At 34.4% G+C, this 7,716-nt stretch overlaps 1 long non-coding RNA gene across 1 annotated transcript; it reads right to left on the reverse strand.

The window, feature by feature from the left end:
- Positions 1–2,127: 2,127 nt before the first annotated feature.
- Positions 2,128–3,240, reverse strand: LOC141634136 (uncharacterized). Its single transcript, XR_012538888.1, has 3 exons — positions 3,132–3,240; positions 2,439–2,543; positions 2,128–2,351 (listed from the first exon to the last, which is right to left on the reverse strand). It is a non-coding gene; the product is annotated as an uncharacterized LOC141634136 (long non-coding RNA).
- Between the last annotated feature and the right edge of the window lie 4,476 nt (positions 3,241–7,716).

Below are 7,716 nucleotides of genomic sequence, written 5' to 3' on the forward strand. Positions count from 1 at the left end.
TCAGAAACTATTTTAAAACGCAAGTCACCCTTAATCGACAGAGTAAGGCCTACTCGATAGAGTACCCAGAGACTCATAAATACGGAGTATTACAGTAGGTGAGTGTGTTGTCGAAATAGGATAGGTCGAGAAAAGATTAGTCTCACAAGTGGAAATGTGACAGTCTATAGCTAGACGGAAAAATGTCTCAAGTTTATATTAACTTAAGACGGAAACTAGTCTCATTATTGTCATTATTATTACCCGACCAAAAATACGTATTTTTACATGAATTAAGCTTTAAAATATTATTTTTATAGAAATCTTGTTTAAAAGTAAATTTTATTAAAATATATAATTCAAAAATATAAAATAAAGTAATCAGACGGTTTAATAAGTTTTAAATGTTAAAATGGAAAATTCGCGGGTGTTACAACCTAAGTGCATAGATTGACATGAAGATGTTAATCAAGATAAATCATGTTAGGAATTGCCACATTTCACTTTGATGAAAAATGGCAAATGATATTAAAAATTCGCTTTTCTAAAATGAGAATTTAGAGAAGGATGTGTATGGAACACAAAACCTTAGATAAAGATCTAAGAATCCTAACATATTATGCAAAACTTACTTAAGCAATCCTAGGATGGTCTAAAGCAAGTATCTAAGATTGTAATAATCATACTTTTCATTCATGTGAAAATTAAGAATGGTTTCATTCACATTGTTGAAGAATCATATTTATACATGAAGTTAAGTGGGAGCCAGTATTGTTTTTTTCCATGTCTTATATGTTGATAACATATTACTTATTGAGAATAATGTATCAATGCTCTCCTCTGTGAAAGAGTGATTGGGAGACTAGGAAAGGGTGCGATGCATTCTAGATTTCCGAATCTATGTATTAAAATTGAGAAAATATTGGCATAGAATTGAGAGCCTTATGATGATAAGTTCTTTAATATCTGTTGTACATCAACAAGGTTGAGTAGGTTATTCATATTGATGAAAGTGGAATTACTATGATAGAGTCATTCACTGAACCTAATAAGTTGTTGATCAAATGAAATCGATTGCTAATGTTTCCGTCGTTAGAACGATCATGTATATGTCATTATATGCACATTCCGTGATGAATCATATGCTTGGAGCATAATAAGTCAATAACAAGTTAATTCGAATGATGGTCTTTTGAAAGCCTAAAGAACATCCTTTAAGATTCTTGAGCAGAATTGAGGATTCATTCTTATGTTGGGATTATATACTAAGTTGTGTGTTGAAGGGTTACACAAACTCTAGTTTCCAAACCTATAAGGATTTAACGAAATCCTAGGCCGATATTATTGACTTAGGAGTAAGAAACTAGAGAAATGTTTTAGTTTCGACCATTGCAAATACTACAAAAAGAATCTAAGTAAATTGTGATAAGATGGCAACGTAGGGAATGAGAGTAAAACCATCTACCAAAGACTTTATCACAAGTTATATGATAACAGTGGGAGCATCTTCAAAGTACAAGAGCCCAAGTCTAGTAAGAAGACTACACTAATGGAAAAAAAACCCATATTGCGTCAGTTGTAAATGGCCTTTTGCGTCGGTTTTGACCCGACGTATATCGAGGGGTCGTATTTGATATGCGTCAGTTTTAAAACTGACGCAAATGCTTAACAATTGCGTCAGTTGTGCTTTCAAAACTGACGCAAATGCTTAACAATTGCGTCATTTCTTGATAAAAAAACAGACGCTAATGGGCAAACAACTGACGCAAATAATTCAGCATTTGCGTCTGTTATTTGGGAAACCGATGCTTTTGCTTTTATCTTTTGCGTCAGTTGTTCTCGTAAGTGATATTATTGCCTTTTGGTTTTAGAGCCAATCTGGTTACCTTTTTGCAACTGTTATTTAAAAAACCGATACAATTGCTTTTTACTTTTTGCGTCATTTATTGTAAAAACTGATGCAATTTATTAATATTTTTTTTTAAAAAAAAATATAAAAAATTGCTTCCGAAATTTGGGCAGCACCTCCCCATAAAATTGATAATCAAAATGTCAACAATTTAAAACCTGCAATAAGATGTCCAACCAAAGGACATTACATTTCAATCCAACCAACGTCGTTCCAAGATACAATCCAACCGACAACGTGCCAAAATACAATCCAACCAACGCCGTTTCAAAATACAATAATCCAACCTAACAACGTTTCTAACCAACAACGTTCCAAAATACAATCCAATGCATAAATAACCAACGAAAGTCATAGTTACTAAGGAAATATATACTAAATGTATGTTATCTAAACATTTATTCGCCCAAACTTCTCTAGCCACATTCATATCGATCATTGACATGGGTGAAGTTGCAAAATTCTGCATTTTCAATATCAGTATTAGATAGTAATAAATATAAATGAAGAAAGAAATTGACAATGAAAAGTTAAAGTAAGAATCAATTACCTGTTCAAATTGTATCTCCGGAACTTTACAATAGTAGAAGGTTATGTCATACATCCATTTCATAACATAATAACCACACTCATAATCCTCAGGTTGTTGCGGACACTAAAGTTTAAAAAAAATATGCAATTAATAATAAGTATTATTTGATACATAATAAGAATTCCATTATACCCGACTCATAATAAGAAGCGATAATGTGGGAGAGCTGACATGGACTGTTAAGGTGGCAGAGAGCATATTACAACAACATAATATAATGCAACTTGAGGTGTTAAGATCATATAATAACTATGTTCCTTCGACACTTCACTTTGAGTGTGTCTCAAATGTCCAACACTCTTGATCTTACGACATTCTGACACTTGACTGCTTGGTCCAAAAATTATGTCTGCTACCTAAACTCGCCACTGTGTCAGGTCGGGCCAGGTGTGGCTGAGTTACGACTTACTACAGTGAGAACCCGAGTAGTACAGCTCCAACAACCAATTTCATCAACCAAAACAAATCCAGCGTCAAAATAGACGGTTAAGTTTATGAAGACATAATCCTACCTAAATTATCAATTGGGTAAGAGAGGGAGGTAGATAAAGGGATGAAGGGGGTTGCTGGAGGAAGATAAAGGGAAGGGAGTTCAGAAAAATCAATTGGGTAAGAGAGAAAAAAATTGACAAGGGTATAATTATTACGTACCCGGATCTCTTTGATATATACTTTAGTACTTTTATTATTATAGTTGCGTCGTCCTCCATAAGCACAATATAGTACCCAAGCACCTTCAAGAACCTTTTATATGTCCATCTTCTTAGCATCCCTTTTTCGCGAGTCCAAAATATACATTGTGTTCAATTCCACGCAAACGACAACCAACATTCAATGATTACTGTGATTAAAATATGACAAAATCATTACATATCAAGAATTAGAACTTATCTGCATATGACAAAACTAACCTTACATTTCAATTTCAAAATATGATGATGACGGTAAAAAAAATTAGGCACTAAACTATAGCAGCTGAAGTAGCTTTTAATTTTTAATGGGGTGAAACAAAAGTAGAAGCTTGGTTGGTTCAGTTTGGCCCTAGAAGAAGAGGCCGACTTCACATCTTCTCAAAAAATAAGTTTCGCTTTCTTTTTTCCATGAGTTTTTAAAAAAGCAAGAGCCGTTGTACAGCTACAGTTAGAGTATAGTACAACTAACTAAGTACAACTAACTAACTCCAATTACGACTTTAATACTTACCCTTCATGAAATTCTCCCATGATATACTTCTTATCTTCTTGAATTTTCATTGCATGGGAAATATACGCTTCACATTGTTTTGAATTATGCATATACTCCACAAGTTTCATGGGGCACAAGTATGCAACTAATTTAGTAGTTTCGATTGTAGTTGCACACTGGTACAAGAAACTACAATTTTCATCATAAAACCGTGAGGAAATTAGTAATCAAACTATTAGTGAACAAAAGACCAATAAATGAAATAGATTCATATATACATACATTTCCCAAGCTTGAATCATAACAACATTTAGCCATAAATATCGGAACATTTGCCTAATTTCAACGACGGTCAAATAGCATTCAATATCATTATTATTCTCTTGGTATTTAAATATTGAGCATCAATCACAATTTTGATGCACTCAGTGGTCGACAAGGAGCATAACTTCTGTTCTAAGATCTGACAGTGATAACTCAAGGCTTTCACTTCCTCTACACTAAGAGGAGCTCTCTCATCTTCTTCACCTCGCTGTTGTTTCCCCTTGTCCATTTCAAGGGATGCTGCCTAATATAATATAAAAAAGTATATAAAAGTGCTAAAATAATGGAATAAAATTTGTCAAAATAGCAAAAAAAAAAAAAGCAGAAGAGGGGGGAGGGGGGCAGCATTTCTTAGCAAGAGTTCAACACAGTAGTAGCTTTCTCTTACAAGTCTACAATCATAGAGGTATCCAAAATGAACAAAACATGAAATCTGCATAAATCAAGGTGGATAATTATCTCTGTCTATCAATTTGACTTGCTAAGTTTACTCATAAACATTGAAATACAGAATTCAGAAGGGAAATTTATTCGTGAAGAGAAGTGAGCATTTGAACTTAACGGTGGTGCCGATTTTTAGCATGGGCAAACGGTAATACCACAAGGTAAGCTTGAAAAAATTCAAAATTACTATCCTTAAGCGGGGTGAGCACCTTCCCCTAGCTCCGCCACTAGGGTTATTTAACACCAAAAATATAGGACATTGGGATTAGAAATACAGGGCAAAGAGTTGCAAGAGTACACCAGCAATAATACTACAAGAATGAAATACAGGGCAAAGAGTTGCAAGAGTACACCAGCAGTAATACTACAAGAATTTCATTTAAACAAATAAACCAAACCCCATTGCCAGCCTTGTTTATACATGGAAATACATCTAATTATTTGTTTACCATTTCTATTCTTTGCTTTAATCAAAGGTAAACAAATGGTACGAGAGCTAATAGCTCTTATTCAATCAACAAAGTAGGGTCAGACAGTCGCAACAGCAGCACTAAACACACACAAAAATGCACCATTAGAAGGCAAATTTCATGGATTACAACACAATCTTCTAACACAGAACCTATAAAATAAATATAATCATTGAACTTAACTACCTTCTTTTGAACCTTATTGCCAGATTCTTTAGTATCTTTCGACTTGGCTTTTCTCTTTAGAGTTTTTTCTCCTTTATCAGCCTAATAAAAATAATAATATTTGATGAGGGCAATGCTAGGTTTCTTATAAGTACGACATTAGTCTAAATTCTATAGATTAAAAATCAAGTTACCTCATCTTCGCCTAACAAAATTAAGGTTTTCGGCCATTGCGCAAAACTCCCTTCCACTTCTCCAACCTTACTAAATCCATTCCATGGACATGGAAGTCGTGCGCCAGCTTTAATAACTTCATCGATGGACACTTGGGCGTTCTGCATGGTCAATGGTGTGTTGTGTACCTTTTTGCCTTCAACCCATGGTGAAACCATCCCATGAGCAGCAACCGTCACTTCTCCATCTTCTATGATAGCAAGTCGACATGGAACTATCTCCTAAGACATTCTCATAATACATTTAAAAGTCAAAAGATATGTATCAAAAGATAAGGTAAAATAACCAGACAGTTTGTCAGTTGGTTAGTTTGTTTGAATATACAAAAATCTCGGATGCAAGCAAAACTCTCAGACTCAAGACCCTAAATTGAACCCCAGGTGCCGAAGACCTTGCTCATGAAGTAAAGAGGCGTAAAACTATCATTTGTAGGCTGTTCACCACTTGGTGACACACTCGGATCATTTTCATTTATAGGAAAATGCTAATGTTCTAAGGGCTCAGCATGATCAGCACAAGGGTATACAGAAATGACATTCACAAGCCTATCTAATCCTGAAACTTAATTTGATTCATATGTTTTGATCAAACTTGAACAAATTCTCATGTTACGGCAGCAATAGAGACAAAACAGCTAAAAGGGTATACAGAAATGACAAATTTTGACAAATTTCTAGGAATTTACTAACTCAAAACTAACTAATAAACCAATGATCATAACTACTTTAACCAAAAACAAAAATCAACAAAATTAAGTACTTAATAAAGGGGTGCTTACAAATTTGGAAAGCTTCATGTTTCATGAAAATGAAGGGAAGTGTGGTAATTTGTGTAAGACGGATATGCCCGTTTTAAACGAGAATTTGTGTAAGATATTTTTGGATAATTCTTTTTGGAGGTGAAATCTGACTTTCTTAGATTTCATTTTAGCTATCATGGGTATTTTTAGCCAACCTGAGATGGGAGATATGAATTTTTCAAATTACTGATGCTGCACAGGAAAACCGCAGAACTGTCATTCTGACCAAATCTTACTCAAACTTCAATATCTAAAGTTCCAGGCCATATTTTCAAATGATTCTTTTTTTAAATGAAAGATAACTCCTTTAGCTTTTATTTGGCACCCTTGAGGCATTTTGTTTCACCCTGAGAAGAAATTTAAGGCTCCTGCAAGAAGCCATAGTTGCTGAACTGTTACAGCAGCATGTCACTAGTGACCTGATAACTCTCAAAATTTCATATCTCAAGTTCTATGCCTTATTTTCAGGTGATTATTTTTGGTCATAAAAGCTAACTCTTTTGGCTTTATTTTGGTACATTCGAGGCATTTTATTTCATCTTGAGCAGAGAGTTATCAATGCTGCAAGAAAGGCCTGATTCCAGGATGCTATGAAGAAACTGTCAGCATTGTTCTTGTTCTATCAATAACTAATCTCCTTCCTTTTATGTAATTCGATCCTAGTCTCTAAATAAAGCTGTTAAGGGGTCATAGAAGTCCTAATAAAGCCAGGAAACAAGCATCAAGGAAGCCAAACACAAGCCTCAAGGGACCTGATTTGTCTTGCCATTTCAGGAAAGAAACAAAAGTGCTACTAGCCATACTCTTTTTTTTTTTGTGGACTGTAAAACCAGAGAGTACTAGCCCTACTCTTTTTTTACCTAGATATCAACAAAATTTGGGAAAACATCATAGTAAAAATGTTGGAGAAATTAAACTACTCAATATTTTCTTCCTAATGCCTACAACCGTCACATATTCAAAACACGATTAAGGATTTTGTACTCAAGTGATCAGTCTAACAGCCTGATGATGTCAATTAAGGATCCAATTCCAATTTATTTAAGCATGTAGATAATAATAGCTAGTTTTTACCATATAAAGAAGACAATCATTAATGATAAACTCAATCAACAACAAAATAAAAAGACAGTAAGACGAACAGTTGATGTACGACTTTTGTCGTCACTTCCGGTACCAAAAACTATTTATAAAGAACCAAATAAAAGTAGTATTTATTCGGGTGTCGAACACAAAGATGGCGGGGGTTAGATACTTGGTTTGTTTAAGTCTTTAGTTTAGTCAAATAAAATAAGATTGATTAATTATAAACTAAGATGCAACAAGGTATAAAATTTAAACTAAATGGAATTGTTTTTAATTAATAAGGGAAGGCTAAGGTCTTTGGGTTCACAAAGGGCAATTAGGGGGAGAAACAAGGTCTAACAAGAAAAGGGTAATAATAGTGGTCAAGGGTTTAAGACTAATTTCTTAGTCACCTTAAGCTCCTCTATGTAACACTACGGATTTTCCTTGGTGACTACTCGACCGAGTAGAGCCTACTCGGCCGAGTAGTGCTCTGGTTGTGTGTTATTTTGGTTCTGCCGAGGAATACTCGGCCGAGTATAGTGAATAC

Source organism: Silene latifolia, chromosome Y, assembly GCF_048544455.1.
Source record: "Silene latifolia isolate original U9 population chromosome Y, ASM4854445v1, whole genome shotgun sequence".
NCBI lineage: Eukaryota > Viridiplantae > Streptophyta > Magnoliopsida > Caryophyllales > Caryophyllaceae > Silene > Silene latifolia.